Source organism: Aegilops tauschii, chromosome 4 (genome assembly GCF_002575655.3).
Source record: "Aegilops tauschii subsp. strangulata cultivar AL8/78 chromosome 4, Aet v6.0, whole genome shotgun sequence".
Lineage (NCBI taxonomy): Eukaryota > Viridiplantae > Streptophyta > Magnoliopsida > Poales > Poaceae > Aegilops > Aegilops tauschii.
Window position 1 is genome coordinate 522,385,695 of NC_053038.3, and position 14,999 is coordinate 522,400,693.

The 14,999-nt window shown below is 43.9% G+C and overlaps 1 long non-coding RNA gene and 1 pseudogene across 2 annotated transcripts; one reads left to right on the forward strand and one right to left on the reverse strand.

Moving 5' to 3' along the window:
• Positions 1–2,663: 2,663 nt before the first annotated feature.
• On the reverse strand, positions 2,664–3,467 carry LOC109743364 (uncharacterized; annotated as a pseudogene).
• A 1,579-nt stretch (positions 3,468–5,046) lies between these two features.
• LOC109743377 (uncharacterized) lies at positions 5,047–7,043 on the forward strand. Of its 2 annotated transcripts, XR_006663204.2 has the most exons (3): positions 5,047–5,064; positions 5,770–5,915; positions 6,568–7,043. It is a non-coding gene; the product is annotated as an uncharacterized lncRNA (long non-coding RNA). The 2 variants fall into 2 exon arrangements; XR_002228067.4 differs by lacking the exon at positions 5,047–5,064 and having other exon boundaries at positions 5,334–5,915.
• The last annotated feature ends 7,956 nt before the right edge of the window (positions 7,044–14,999 follow it).

A 14,999-nucleotide genomic window follows, 5' to 3' on the forward strand; every position in this document is an offset into this window, starting at 1 on the left:
TGATCCAGCATTGGATAGCACCGTCCCATCCATGTCGAGAAGCAGCGTTGGTTCTGCCCCTGGCGACGCACTACTGGATAGATACCCTGTGGATGACATCATGGAGAGCACTAACTTTGAGCTACACTTCAAAATGAAGAAGATATCCATGAAGGTGGCGGACGCCATTGCTTATACAAATTCCCCCGATGCAACCTTCCATTGCAACCCGATTCCAGCCGGCTATGCTTGTGTCGTGGATGAGGAGGTGGTGGACCAATATTCGGGGCTAGAGCTTAACATTCCTAGAGGTGACGAGGAGCACACACTGGGAGAGGCCAAACACCGTATCATCCTATGGAGAAAGGACTGCATCATCTTTCGAAGGCCACCGACTCCTCCTCGAAGTCAGCCACCGCGTCACCAGACTCCCGCTTCTCCAAGTCCACCAACGCGTCATGCCACTCCTCCTCCTCCAAGTCCGGCACAGCGTCAAGCCACTCCTCCTGCTCCAACTCAGCCACGTCAGCCGTCTCCGCCGCCTCAGCAATCGCAGAAGAGAGCCGCCGCAGCTATGGTGTGTAGCGGTACGAGTCGAGGTAGTACAGGAGGTACAGGCGGAGGCAAGCGATATAAATATGGTCCAAGCCTCACTCCTCTTCCTCAGAGGCCTTACGACATGACCGAGAAGCAAAACGCAGCCATAGTGAAGGCCCAAGTGGACGCCCATTTTGGACCGAAACCGGCACCGCCGCCAAGGGAGAAAGTGCCTGAGGAAAAGATTGACCACTTTATTCGTATGGCTAGACCACCAGCTCCCAAGCCTGTTGACTCATACTATGAGCGCCAAATCAGGAAGGCACATCGAGCACGACTACAGAAGGAGTCGAGCACGAGCTCGAGCCAAGCAGCTGGCCAAAAATGCGGGAAAACCGTTCCCCAGCTGGGAGAACAGGCGGCGCAGTTGATCCCCCCGCTTGTTGTGCCAACACATGAGAGTACGGGCACCCCATGTGGGCAAACCGTTCCCCAGCTGGACAATCAGCTGGTAATAACCGACGAGCATAGAAGCCAGGCTAAAATGCTCGGTATCACTGCTAGACAACTCCTCGAGATTGAGCCCATGTCTCCGCTTAGATAGGAGGACATAAAACGGAAATATGTCCGCGGCCAACCTTTGGTCAAGCCTGAGGAGGTCAAGAAACTCCCAACGCGAATGTATGAATTGCATGATTGGTATATGAAAATTACCAAGAGTTCCAATCGAGAGTCCCTCATGGTGAAAGTCAAGGAGGAGCGTTACTTCCATGGGCTAGCTCTCTCCGTTGAGTATTCAAAACTATTTCAGTTATTCAATCAAGATGCACTCGACAAATCTATCCTCAGTTGCTATTGTCTGTAAGTGATTTCTTTCTGTAATTTAAGTCTCAAGCTAGCTGTAGTGCTCATTGATCGATCATTACCTGTAATTATCCTCACTATATTCTTTTCTATGGTATTATGCAGGATGAAGATGTATGAAATGAAAAAAGCTGGACGCTATGGCATTGGGTTCATTGACCCAAATACCATTAATGAAGACATATGGAAATTGGAATGGTATAAAGCAGATGTAGAGAAAAACATGCTAGAGTTCTTGAAGCGCCTCAACACCAATGAACATATACTACTTCCCTACAACTTACTGTGAGTAACACTGTCTTGTACTACAAATTTTGTTTTTGCTTACTAGATAGCTAGCTAGATGTTAATAATTAAGTGATAGGGTTTAGGGTAGTTGATTAGTGTTATGCACATGCCCGCTTATGCAAACGTGTGCGCATGCAGTTACCACTGGATCTTGTTAGTCATTAAAGTTGAAGATGGAACAGTTGAAGTACTGGACTCACTACTTAAAAAAGAAAGTGACTTCACCATCTTGAAGGGGATAGTCGGTAGGTAATTTCAATCATTATTAACTATATCTCGGCCTTTTTAGTTCGTCATTTCCTGATATCAACTATTTAATAACCCCTTTATTCATTTTCTTTGACGGCGGGCAGGGCTTGGGCAAAGTTCATCAAGGTGACTCCAGGCAAATGGCGACAAAAGTTGTTTTGGTTTCGACCCAAGGTAAGTAATTAAGTAGTACTAGCTATCTACCATCTCTTTAATTCTTGTTTCAATACCATAATTAATTATCATGCTTGATTAATTATTATCTGATTAAATTCCATTCTCGTAGAGGCCCTGAAGCAGGCGCAGGGGACTGATCTGTGTGCATACTACGTTTGCGAGAACATTCGTATGATGGCGTCCGAAAGGAGCAAATCTGATAGACAGCAATGGGTACGTTTACCAGAACACTATTCACAATTTTTACATGATTATCCATATCTAGTCACACAACTAATACACATGCATATTGATATCCTTCTTACCAGTTCAAAGACGTGCGGGAGCAGCTCCTACCAACGGAGCGCATACTAGCAATTCAAGAGGAAATAGCGGGATTTTTGCTCGACCAGGTCATAGATCCCAAAGAAGAATACCATTACCCGCTACCGCCCCAATGAACCACTACCAATTGTCATCGACCTTTAGTCCCCACCCTTTAGTGCCGGTTGCAGAACCGGCACTAAAGGCCCTTACGAACCGGTGCTATAGCCCGGTTCTGCACTAGTGAAGAGATTGCTGGAGTGACTTCAATGTAGAGTTGGTTTCTTCAGCGGACTCCGCGAAACGACTCTTGATTTTTTGTCGCTCTTACTAGGTGACCTGCTACCTCTTGGGCGCTTTGTACCAACTCGGCTAGTGCTAGATGAGGAATTATCAGCACCTACATGAACTGGAGGTCTTTTAGGACCATATGTTGTTGGCAAAGTGTCAGAATCCTCCTCAAGAGGGCCCTCATATTGTGGATAGCAGTTAAGGTCATACAACCCTTCATCATTATCTGAGTCATCAGAATCAATTGTGCATGTATGCTGGTCCATGGCCAAAGAACCATCAGCACTAGTGCCTGTGAATAGCTCTTGCATCTCATAGTAGAACTTGATGGGCTTAGAAAGCAAGCGCCTTGCTCTATCATGCATTACAGGCACACAAAAATTAAGTTCCTAAATGCAATAGCCATAGTAAGTTTCAAAAAAGAAACTAAATTATACGTACATTGAGGCAAGACTTTCCAGACTCAGAAATGGTTATCACACATCTAATATCATCGAAAACGTTGCCACTCTTGCTAATTGCTGTAGCAATGTACTTCCAATTTTCTTTGTAGTGTCTGAAGTATCGATCAACTTGAGCAATTGTAACCCCCATAGCAAATTTCCTATTTAAAGCATCAGCACACTTCATGAGATGATGCTTCCTGAACCTAAATCCTGCATTTTGTTCCTTCACGTATTCAATGCACCAATCCAGCATAAACTTGGTCTGATCATCAGCGAAATGGTCCTCTCACGAGAGCACCCATCACCATCAGCCTTCTTCTTTCCCTTAGCCATCGTTGTTTCTCATGGAGGGAGTCATTTTAATTAAAATAGGTGAGGGAAAATAAGCATGAAACAACCAACAATTTTACTGGAGAGAAAATAAGTGCTACAAGTTAACAAAGGTACAACCAACATAGTCTTACATGAAACAAAACATAACAACCAAACATAACAAAATAATACTCATGTTTGATACATAGAAACATGATAGATCACAAATTAACTTCTTAATCATCTTGATCTTGAGCTGCTAGTTCTGCTAATTTATCCTCCCACATTTTTTGAGATAATTCGTCCCTTTTGCATGCCCATGCCAGACTCTCTTTGTAAACGTCAGACGATGTCGTCTACTCCGTGGAAGGGCCGAGTACCAAGTAGCATCATCATATACATACTCATCAGGACCATCCTCTAAAATCCAATTATGGAGCACACAACAAGCAAACACAACTGACTTGCAAATATTTTAAATCGATTCTTGAAGGTACCAAATGCTCTTTCATCAGTTGTTCTAAGTGAGGAATGACGATGGTTGAATAACTCCCTTGGGTTCTCATCGTCTCTAGCTCCCCTATATTCCTTTAGGTGATATCGAACAGCACGATATGGGGGCAGTATACCAGGTCTTGCAGCATATCCCGCATCCGCTAGAAAAAATTTACCTACATCATGATGATGCTAACACATTAGCTAAGAACTAAGGAAAGTTTCAATTTGAAGCCATGGGTTAGAACCCCACCTTCTGGTATTTTAAGGCCATTGGGACGTTTTTTTTAGGAAATGCCATCATGGCTAGTTTTATTTCATCTCGAATAACGACAAATCATCCAAAATAAGGCTACGGATAAAAGAGGGAGGATTGTCCGTCCACACACCCGGAGGATCAACCCTAGCCCTTCTAGCCAGCTCATGAGCCACGCGATTCGATTCACGCGCACAATGCTCAAAACTAACATGGCCAAAATTATTACAAATCTCAAAGTAATCATTAAGAATAGGGGCCACTACTGAATTAATTGCTCCTTGATTAATCTCCTTGACCAATTATGCACAATCTGTGTGAACTAGCAGTTTATGAATATCCAGAGATGCAAGTTGCAGACCCTTCTTCATAGCAATAGCTTCCGCTGTATATGCATCAATTGTTTGAGCTCTTTTACGGTGATTGTAGAGTTACGATTTGTAATTTCATGTAACTCCAACTCTGAATTTTTCTGGCCATTGGATCTCGAAAAATCATTTAAAGAATTATTTTTTCTTTAAAAGGGTATAATAGTAACCGAATCTCTCGTCCGTTTCCGTTCCAATTCTCCTCGCATAGCCGCCGCCGCACATCCCGCACGTAGATGGCTTGGCAGTGCGCCGTGCGGATCATCCCCGCGCGGCGGACCCGATCCAAGCGAGAAGCAGCAATCCGGTATCTTGGTGTCGCTCCTGCCGTCAATGTTCCGGCCGGCCGGCAGTACTGCAGGTCGTACATCGCGGCGCGCCGAAGCCTCGGCTAGTCGGCTGACCCACCGCCCCCAACCTGCCAGGATCTCTCTCCACCGTACGTCGGATACCCTACTGCATGAGTCAGCGCCGCCGGCGACCTTCCCTCCCACTACAGGTAACTTGCATACGTGTTGCACTAGCTCTTCTGATCCTCATGTTTGCGTGACGGCTGTCCCATGGTGTGATTGCCACTCAACAACGCCCAACCAGCTGTTAGTTCAGAGGAATACACTTGCCGATACGCTCTAGTAGTACAACTCTGTTTTTTGGCCTGTTCACAAATCTGAACATATTATGTTCATGCTTACTGTGGTGAACTGGTGATTAGCATACTCATGTCTTTTCCCACGAAAAAAAGAATACGCATGTATTGGGTTGTGCTCACAATTAAGCTCTCCCCTGCGACATGATGAAGATGTATGGTTTATGCCCTGGGGGATGTTTCATAAAATGTAATCCTCTTTAGTTCAGATATATTGATTTCAGCACCTGATTAGGGCGATTTACCAGTTGTATGAATTGTTGGCATGCATGATTAGAGTAGCTGTGAGAGTCCAAATCTGAAATCTAGCTTGCTTTATGACGGAAAATTAAATAAGTATACTGAGAGCAAGCTTATGACTTCTCTAGATCATGGAAACATCTACTTAGCATAATCACCTAGTCCTTGGGGTGCTTTCGTTGGTGGTGTGGTTTGGAAGTTATTATCGGCATGCGCTGCGTCGCTTGTGAGGCCTTTTCGGGCATGTATTGAACCTATTTGCTTTTGTTCCCAATCTTTAACCTCTGGAATTTGCCGAATTTTCTTTTTGTTTGTTAGGTTGAAGAGCTATTGTTTCAGTTCGTCCATGACCCTTATGGGGTTGTGGGGGATGTTGCACTCAGAGAACTTGTTTCTTGCAGTAGTAGGATGAACTGGATCAGATATTGGAAGTGGTACTGTCACATATCCTGGCATCTGCTCAGGTATGACTGGTTTTGAATTTGGGACCTTATACTTTATGAATTGTAATATGTATTCTGATATAACTGTTATATTTAAGCGTTGTCATTTGCCCCATACTGATTAAAAACGACAACAAACGACAGTTCTAATTATGTTTTCACATGTCCACAATTCAAGTTAATCAACCTTGGTGAAACTTGAACATGTAGCTTCCAACCAGCTTAAGGAAAAGGTGTGCTGCCAATTTCCCGAGCCTTATTCTAATCCATAATTTTCACTCAAATCACTTGATTCATATTCGTAATTTAGTGCCTATATATTTTATTTTCTGTTATCACTGAAACTGTGTGTGTTCGCCCTCTGAAAAAATTTACTGGTCCATATCCATGATATCTTGGTACATGATGTTGTTATCCAAAACAAGACAGAAGATATTTGCATTAGTAAATTTATAGTTCTAGCTGATGGATTGTCCAAAGGAGAAAAATTTAGTTTAAATAACAACACTTATGTGGATGTTTCTTATTGGCTAGTTTTGACATGGAGAGCTACATCTGATTTTTCCTACTTGTATTTCTATTCCATTATACTTTTCAGGAGCACGTGAAGCTCGCATGTCATTGTACTAAGAACTATATTTCACATAACTATACTAACTTGACGCAATTTCAGCCTGCAGCATGGCACATGAGTCTTCGACATCATTGAGGATTTCTGCATCGGCAAATTGGAAGACTGATGTGGAATAGGAGAGGATGTAAAAGCTCCCAAGTGTGAACCCATGTGCTCGTCTACAATTCCTTGAAGATGATGAGAACGAACAAAACCATTTCGTAATTGTGATGAGGACTGCTCCAGGGCCCAGCTTTGTGGTTCTGATCACATGTTTGACCTCCTGCTTACTCTGGTACATGGTCTCCATCCACCCATCGTCAACATATGGCCTCGCCGGATCGCCAGACAACACCGTCGTCTACGTCTGTCTCGCCTGACAGGCACTGTCCTCGACCTCTGCGTCACAGTTAATTGTGTACTAGTAATTCCTTTGGAGAACTTGTTACAGTTATTCTAACTCCGCCATGTATCCATGAACTTGTTAGATTCTGAATATGTAATTTTCCAGACAGTCGGGTAGCATTCAAGTGCTCCGTATGCGCCAACACTCTCAAAATTCACTTCCTTTTCTGCTCTTTTGCTCCCTGAGACACAACTCTGACTGACTTATTCATGTCTTAGAGCATCTGCAACCGGACACTATACCCACCCCACACGTCTAGGTGGGCTGCCAGGTCACCGCTTGGTCGCAAAAACCGCATCCAACTACGCTGCTTAAAACCGGCCCAAACGCCCAGACTGATCGGCAGTCTCCATATCCGGCCTAGACGCGCCCGCTCACCATCGCCATGTCGAATCGGCCCACTCTGGCCCACCCTGCTCCCACTGCCATCACCACAAAAACCCCACCCGCTCGGACGAACCATAGTCACTCTCGGTCCTCTCACCCTCTCCGCTCCCCTCATGTCCTCTCCACTTCCTCTCCTCTCCGCCTCCTTCGCCATGGCCAGGTCTAGCCACGACTCCGGCAGCGAGACCGATCCCATGGACTTGGACGACCTCGTGAAGGAGGATGCCGGTTCTAGCAGTGACGTGTCCGACGACGAGAAGCTCCTGCTCTGCAATGCCATCTAGCGTTTGCGGTTGGAGACCGGCGGGAGCTCGAGCTCCGTCTCGTTCGCCGCCGGCTCCTCCGGGACACACCGATGCATTGCAGGCCGTGTTCGCCCGTCTCGCTCTGCGCCGCTCCAGATCCTGGAGCAAGGCGGCCCTCTCCCCTTCCCCTTCGTTGCCAGCACCGCCCGGGCAGCGCTGGGTGCTCGTGCTCTTGGCTCCCGTGGGGAGGCACATGCCATATTCGGAGGCGAAGGCAGCCCAGCGTGCGCGGCAACGGGCCGCGGCCACGGTGGAGCCCCACTGTTCCCGCCAATATGTGCACGCTCGGGCCTTGTCAACCCGGAGAAGGCACTCCTCCGCGAGGTCATGCGGCATTCGCTGACCACGGAGGAGTCCAACGCTAGGCGCCTTCAGCGCAAAAACTCAAAGGCACTCTAGCTCGGGCTCGAAACTTCCTAGCGCCCCGCAAGGGAGAAGGGGGCCACCAAATGAGCTAAATTTTTATCATAATGTCTAGTATAAAATTAAGGAATTTTGGCTATGATATTTCTTTTACTTCCAATGTTATAAAAATAAAAATCAAACCATGGAAGATATTGCAATGAGAAGGTGTTAGATATAAGTGAGAAAAACACATGCCCGTAGAATTCCTTATGTTGAAAATGTTGAAATGCTGAAAATTAGTACAAGCCACTATTTAGTGTGTGGGCATCAAACGAACCATCATCTGAAAATGAACAAAACTTTGAAGTTGAAAGCATATACTTGTAAAAATAGTCTCACAATTATGTCTTGAATGAAGTGTTTTTTGGTTGGAGATAAATTATAAACATTGTTTGGAGCAACAGATCAGCTCTCAAGCTTGATAAACATGAACAAAAAGTAAAAGGCTACTAAAGAAGATCGCCATTGCTGCCAAAAGTCAATGCCTTCCAGGGATTGTTAAATGCTCATTTCTTCGTTCTTGGCGATGACCCATCTTCGTCCGAGCCCCCTCGCCCCTATCCCTGAACTCACATGAATTTCTGTTTTGTTCGTACATACCCTGTCCAAAAGCATAGAATGGTAGTTAGATCAACATAGAAATGATGTAGCCATTTGTATTATATAATATGTAGTAACTTGGCATTATAACCAACATGTTCATTCATGGCATCGCCACTATCATCCGATAATCGATAATTTTTCACAATGTACAAGTAAAATTTCTTGATAATGGTATTGTGCCTGCTCATCCTGCTGCGGTTATAAAATGGTTTTGGTTTGTATGTCGATGACATAATGATAAAATAAGTAAATAAAAGAACATACCTTCTGTCTGTACTAGCATGGTCCTGTATCATTCAATTAGCAGTATTCAAAAGAATGTGAGCGAACTAAATGTAAGAGTGCTTGCTGGTAGGTGAACTACAGAATTCAATTACTAACTCCCATACTGCTACATCCAACTACTAGCTGAGAAGAAAAGGTTGATTACACTTCAGTTTTGTAATCTATGATTTTGTTGCTTCCAAATAAAAATGTAATATCTGAAAGATTTAATCTTTTCTTATGAAGCGAGAGGCACCAGAAATTTGAAGACATAACAATAAAATAATCCTAATAGATCAACTTCAGTACTGACCGCTACTGCTACTGCTACTGCTTCTGCAATTCAAGCTATCCAGATAGTTCAAGCTAGCTTGTTGTGGAATTTAGTTGGGCATGACACTGCAATGCAGAGAGTTCAGGTTGGTTGCAATCCACGATAGCCAAACAGGCTACATGATTACTACTTACATGATTTCCTTGTCTTTTAACCACTTATTTCCTTGGGAGTCTCAACCATTTCCTTTTGATTTAGATTATTTTTCTTTTCATTCTAGAATTTTTTAAAAAAAATCCAAAAAGCCTTTTCTACTTATCCATTTTAATTTCATCATTAAATAGAAACCCTTTCGGAATTTTTTTCTGCTAATTGTTCTCTAATGGCACCTGCTCCTATCGCAGTTTCCCGATTTCGAAATGTCTTTTACATTTTGAGTACATGAACAGAACTCTGCTTCTTATACTAACCATCTTTATGCTAGATCTGCAATTGTGAATTTAGTGATATAAACTCTCTACAAAAATTAACAGTAACTAATAGCCTACTAGTTACTGATAATTATCAACACTTGTAATATTCCTCTTGTATCTCCTGTTATCTGGCTACTCCTGTTATGTAGTACACATATGTGGAGTTTCTAGTGTTGTAGAATTATTTTTGCCATGGAAGCACACCAGTATCATGATTCATGCCATTCTGGTATAAGATGAACTAAAGCTTATTCATCAACTCAGCAAATGAAAATACTGCATCCTACTTCTACAGATTATGTGTTCTGTTATCCTAATGAAACAAGACCTCATTGATGTGTTTCTACTCGAACCTGCAGACCATCCAGAGAATATGCTAATTGGAGAACAAAGGGGAGAACTTGGAGCTTTTATGCTAATTGGAAGAGGGGGTTTACCTTATTGTAGATTGTTACAAATTCTTCTCTGACGCTGCAATCATCCTAGTCCTCTTGGATCTTGATCTTGGGGATTCATGTCCGCCTCTTCTTGCGGACCTTGCCGGCGATGGGAATGGTGAGATAGGGGGATGGATTGGTGATGGGAAGAGCTGCTGGGGGCCATGGTCGAGGTAAACAACGGCAGTTGGGTGAGTGAGCACGGTGGAAGCAGGCGGCGGCGCTGAGGCAGACATGGGGGAGGTGGGCAGCGACGCCATTGCAGCCATGGAGGAGGTGGACAGAGGCGCTGGGCCGGTCATGGTGCACATGGACGGCGGCGCTAGGCCGGCCATGGCGGAGGTGGACAGCGGCGACGTGGCCATGGCTGAGCCATGCGGCGGCGATCCATTATCCCCGCGGCGGCGTGGCTGGCTAGGCAGATACGTGAGTTCGATGTGGGCACCGCAGGTTATGGTGTGACGGATTTACCCTTGCAAAAAACAACTGGTCCCACTAAAATATTGTAATGGTCCCATCGTTACATATAATTTTCCGTAATTTTAGTTTTGTAACTCCTCGTAACTCTTATTTTCCCACCGTCAGATCGGGGTGGATGGACGGCTCATAAAATCGCCAATCACCATAACAGTTGTACAATTGTTTTACCCATATAGGAGACCTCAGCTGCAATAAAATCGCCAGCATCATCTCTCAAGATCGTGCCAATGGAAGCAGTACTCCCTTCATACTCAACTGATGCATCTATATTCAGCTTGACTGTACCCTGCGGTGGTTTAGCCCACATTACCTCTCTTGCCGCAAGTTGAACAGTGCCCGCCCGACAAAAGTTAAGAGCAAGAGCTTGTATTGATAAGGCAGAACGTTCAGGTTCAGGTATATTTTCTCCTTTTGCACATTGTCTCCTTTCCCACCATAGGAACCAACTGGCCACCGCAATCAAACATGATACAGGGATTTGAGCAAGATATAGTGGGTCATCAATCGAAGTACAAATCAGCTCCTCCAGTACAGTTAACCGGCCCTATCAACATTCAGAGTTCTTTCAACTTTTTCCAATAAACCCAGATTTTCCCAAACCATCTGCGCTCGGGCACATTCAAATAAAGCATGCCGAATGTCTTCAGTATACACCTGACACACAGGACATGCAGTATGAATTTTCATATGCTTGTTAGCAAGAATAGATTTACATGGAATAGCACCATGTGGCATTTGCCACGCATGAACCTTGACTTTCCCTGGGATTTTCAATTTCCATATTATTCTCCAAATTGGGTTAGCAGCCGAACCACCTTGTATGTTACGTCCTTCAAACTTTCTGCCATACCTACAGTTCCACTCAATGTAGTAGGCTGATTGTACAGTAAAATTATGTGACTTTGTATATTGCCAACCAACGAAATCTTCCATATCTCCGTTTGACAATGGGATTTGAAGGATTCTGTCTGCATCCACTCCCGAAAAAATATCTCTAATTAATGTCTCGTCCTAATATCCAGTACCCGAATCAATAAGCTCATGTACCATTGTGAGGAGAGAGGAACCTCGCATGGTAACTATCTTCCTGGAGCTACTAGTAGGGATCCATGGATCATCCCAAATATTTACTGTTAAACCATTCCCAATTCTCCAAGTACATCCTTGATTAATAGTTTCAATACCTGAGTATATGCTTTGCCAAACATAAGAAGATCCCTTCTTCAACTGAACTGATAAGATATTACCGTCCGGATAATATTTGGCCCTGAGAATTCTTGCAGATAAGGATTCAGTATTTTCAATCAAACGGCAAACTTGTTTAGCTAGGAGTGCTTTATTAAAGCTACACAAGTCTCTAAATCCCATTCCTCCTATATCCTTAGGAACACACATTTTCCACCATGCTAGCCAGTGCATTCTTCTCTGGTTCTCATCATCACCCCACCAATACTGCGCCATCGCGTCGGTGATTCCCTTGCAAATTTTATTTGGCAGCCTAAAGACGGACATTGCATATGTTGGGATTGCCTGAGCAACCGCTTTTAGAAGCACTTCCTTGCCCCCAAGGGACAATGTCTTCTCTTTCCATCCATTCACCATTTGAGAAACTCGATCAATAAGATGCATAAAACAATCCGACCTGTCGAGGCCCACCATCAAGGGTAAACCAAGATACGTATCTGATAGCGACTCAGTGAGAATATTCAATATTTGACAAATTTCGGCCTTAGTTGAAACTTCAGTATTTGGACTAACGTAAATAGAGGATTTAGCTTCACTTACTAATTGGCCGGAAGCTGCACAGTACCTATTTAGAATATCGTGAAGGGCTATTGCATTCTGCGAGTCTGCGTTCATAAGGATTAATGAATCATCAGCAAATAACAGATTTGAGACCGACGGGGAATCTCGACATACCTGCACTCCTATCAACTCATTCTTCCTTTCAGCCTCATTAATAAGTGCAGTCAATCCCTCAGTACAAAGGAGAAATAGGTATGGGGAGAGGGGATCCCCCTGCCGAAGTCCCCTTGTTGGTATGATCTCCTCCGTCTCAAAATTATTAAACCTAAACCTGACATTATATCTTACTGTGCTTACACACTGCATTATCATCTCAACCCATGCCAGTGAGAAGCCCATTCTGAGAAGAATGGCTCTCGGGAAACTCCATTCAACACGATCATATGCCTTGTGCATATCTAACTTTACCGCACACAAGCCAATTTTTCCTTTCTTTTTCTTCATTGTGTGGAGACACTCATAAGCCACTATAACATTATCTGTAATGACACGTCCTGGAAAAAATGCACTTTGAGTGTCACTAATCAGCTCTGGGAGGAACACTTTCAGCCTGGCTGCCATCATTTTGGAAATTACCTTGTAAACAACATTACATAAGCTGATGGGGCGATTCTGTGTGATGTTCTCTGGATCAACTGTTTTTGGAATGAGCACAATTGTGGTATTATTCCATCCCTTCGGTATTGTACTAGAGTTAATAGCTTCCAGAACAGCCAAGACCAACTCATTCCCTAGCAACGGCCAAAACTTTTTATAAAAGATCGCGTGAAGTCCATCAGGACTAGGGGCTTTGAGATCTCCTATACTAAACAGAGTTTTTTTTTACTTCTTCTGCGGTGTATGGAGCTGTTAATGACTCATTCATATACCTTGTAACCCTCGGATTCACTTTATTGATAACCTCCATATCTGGATCAGACACATCCGCACTGAACAGATTAGTAAAATAAGAGGAAATGAGACTCCCCAATTCATCATTACCTTCACGCCAGTTACCATCATCACCCTTTAACCATTTAATAAAGTTCCATTTCTTCCTGGCCGAAGCAAAATTCTGAAAGAAATTAGTATTACGGTCTCCATTCCTAAGCCAATTTGCACAGTAGCGTTGCAGCCAATATACTTCCTCCTTTTCTAGTATATTTTCAATTTCCATCAATATTTCTCGTAACCGAGCTGAGTTCTCATATGTTGGTTGCTCCCTACAGGTCGCCTCAAGCCGTGCCTTCAGGTCATCCAACCTCTTCTTTGGGGCCTTCAGAATTTCTTTGTCCCACTTATGAAGCACGGCATGCACAAGGGTTGTGCGTGTAGCGAAATTTGGCTCCCCTGCCGCATTCTCCCATGCGTTGGCGACAGTCTCCTGAACTGAATTTTCTTGTAACCACCGAGCTTTGAATTTCTTGCAACCACCTGACCGAGGGATAGGAATATCATTCGGCTCAAGATCAATTATAAGCGGACGATGGTCTGATTTACTATGGTCTCCATTTGTTACAGTAGCTGCAGGAAATAGACATTGCCACAATCCGTTCCCTACAGCACGATCAAGACGCTCCTTGATACGACCTCTGCGCCAAGTGAATAAATCTCCAGAATAACCAGATCCTCTAAACCACAATCAGCGAGTACCTCCCTGAAGTCCTCCATCATTTTAACCGGTCTCAGGTTACCACCCTCCTTTTCATGAGAGTACAAGATCTCGTTAAAATCACCAGCAACAAGCCAAGGGATAGAAGATTGATGGTGTAGATCTCTAAGAGTTCTCCATGATAGGTGCCTCCTCTCCATTTTGGTTCTCCGTAAAAGCACGTAAATCTCCAAAAGATTCCATCATTGTTTTCTACCCGCACATCTATAAGGCCATTGGGACGTGATAGGGCATCTTGGAGCACATAAGAATCATGGGTTGATCCCTCCCATCCAGCAAGAACATATATAAACCTTAGGTCAAAATCAACAGCTGCTAGCACATTCTGTGTGGGCAAGGACTTTCTACCCCTAAACCTATCATGCATGTGGATAGGCACACATGCCGGTATATGATTACCATCTAGAGCTCCTATGCATCCCTACAAATACATTGCAGATACTAGTGACTAAATTTGGGTGTACCTCAAAGTAAGGGTGAAATCTGGAGCTACTTGTTATTTTCAATTGTGTTTCAATAGTTCTGATGCATATGACATCACGGGCAAGGATACACAGCGCATCTAAAACAGCATTAAAGTACCTACTAACTGTCTCGCCTGATCGATAAAACTCAAAACCAATTGATCTATTTTTTCAGTTATGCCCCGCAACATGGACGAACATGCCAACTTGCTCCTCCACTGTTACATGGAATGTGTCCACCAGCAGACCACGACGTCTCAGGTTGGCACACAGCTTGTGAAAAACATATTTCCGCATGCGCAACTCACTTATGCAGTGAGCTTTGGTTCCATAATACATACGGTTTAGGCGTGACATCCTTTCGACATCTCGTTCGAACATGGGAGCATAAGTTATAGATTTTCTCTTCCTTTTTCGGACATTAATCCTGTACCAGTACATGGCTAAACACACAAGAATGGCTGCAAGCAATCTTCTCCTCCACATGTAGTAGTCATAATAATGCGTGTAATACTGTAAGCATAATGTCCTTCGGTC